The sequence below is a fragment of the Petaurus breviceps genome, unplaced genomic scaffold (assembly GCF_028583685.1).
Source record: "Petaurus breviceps papuanus isolate PSGF00001 unplaced genomic scaffold, PetGlider_PUasm1.0 77, whole genome shotgun sequence".
In the NCBI taxonomy this organism is placed as follows: domain Eukaryota; kingdom Metazoa; phylum Chordata; class Mammalia; order Diprotodontia; family Petauridae; genus Petaurus; species Petaurus breviceps.
Genome location: NW_027186492.1, coordinates 17,563,026 through 17,564,201, shown reverse-complemented (window position 1 = coordinate 17,564,201; position 1,176 = coordinate 17,563,026). Strand labels below are relative to the sequence as shown.

Genomic DNA, 1,176 nt, shown 5'->3' with positions numbered 1-1,176 from the left:
GCTTCACAATGTTCATCACCTTCGCTTTCTCCTCTCATATCAGCATCGGAAAGTCACCAGAGTAGCAGAGCCCCGCGATCTGCACAGAGGTCTTTGGAGAAGCTTTCAGGGAGCATGAGGAAAGCTGTTGTGACTGCACTTTCCAGGGTGGATTCAAGGGCCGCCTGGAGCATAGTGTCTTTCCTCAAGCTCAAGATTCTCACCGGCTTCTGTAGGCGTCCAGCAACGTATAAGGTATGCCAATTAAGCAGATAACTCATTAGAGTTTCGGTGCTAATAACCCCATATTCGATAAGCTTACCAGCACAGTTTATCATGGTGTTGTAGTAGATGCCCACTCCATAGCTGTTCTGTACTTTAGCGATAACTTTGGGTCCACAAAATCTCAAGAACGAGTAGTTGCTGCGGTTCTGCTGCAAATTCTTGGAAAACCACATTATGGGGTCATCTACTGTGAACACAAAGTCCAGCATGACATTCTTGCTGTTGCCATTGGGCCCTGCCTGGCGGTACTCCCTGGAGCCATAGGCGAAAGCCTGGCTCAGTTTCTTGGGGAAGTTCGCCAGAATCCGACGGAACAGCACCCTCGAGATCGGAAGCGACTTGACATGGGGTGGGCGGGTCATCGGCCTCAGCCGTGGCCACGACTGGCCAATCAGGCGGAGGCCATTGTACTAATTCTTAAGGAACCTATCCACCTTCTCTACCCCCAAAACAGGGAACTTGTCATGGGGTAGCTAGGTGGTGAAGTAAATAGAGTTCTGGGCCTAGAGTCAGGAAGACCTGTCTTTCTGAGTTCAAATTTGGCCTCAGATACTTTCTAATTGTTGGACAAGTCACTTAACCCTGTCTGACTCAGCTTTCTCATAGACAAAATTAGCTGGAGAAGGAAATGACAAACCACTCTAGTCTCCTGACGAGAAAAACCCAAATGTAGTCACAAAGAGTCAGAAACAACTAAAAAATGACTAAACAATCACCACCACCACCACAACAAAAGATCAATAAATACCTTCTTGCTTCTGTTGCTTCAGGAAACATTTGAGCCTTTGCCACTTCAAGAAACTTGGTTCAACTCTTGATTCTAGCTGGAGCCTGATGATTGAGTGCTATAATCAACTAAATAAATACAAGACTTTTATACCCAAATGAGAAAAGAAACAAGGCTAGCAAAAT

At 46.1% G+C, this 1,176-nt stretch overlaps 1 pseudogene; it reads right to left on the bottom strand.

The window, feature by feature from the left end:
* The window catches only part of LOC138175276 (phosphatidate cytidylyltransferase, mitochondrial pseudogene), a 1,013-nt pseudogene extending 387 nt beyond the window's left edge, over positions 1–626 (bottom strand).
* Positions 627–1,176: the final 550 nt, after the last annotated feature.